Raw genomic sequence first — 418 nt, forward strand, 5'->3', positions numbered from 1 at the left:
TTGTATATTTACAATATTCTCCCGTAAGAGGTAATTTATAAACTCTTTAAGAACCAAAAAAAAAAAATAAAACAAATAAATAAATAAAATAAATAAACAAATAAAACAAATACACAAATAAATAAATATAAAATAAATAAATATAAAATAAATAAATAAATAAATAAATAAATAAATACCTGCATGCGCTGTATATTTACAATATTCTCCTGTAAGCGGTAATTTATAGACTCTCAAAAAAAATAAATACAAAATAAAAAAACAAATAAATAAAATAAATAAATAAATATTTATTTATTTATTTATTTTATTTATATTTATATTTATTTTAAATACCTGCATGCGCTGTATATTTACAGTATTCTCCTGTAAGCGGTAATTTATAAACTCTTAAAAAAAAAAAAAAAAAAAAAAAAAA

This window comes from Eimeria mitis, genomic scaffold (assembly GCF_000499745.2).
Source record: "Eimeria mitis Houghton genomic scaffold, Emh_scaff5333, whole genome shotgun sequence".
In the NCBI taxonomy this organism is placed as follows: domain Eukaryota; phylum Apicomplexa; class Conoidasida; order Eucoccidiorida; family Eimeriidae; genus Eimeria; species Eimeria mitis.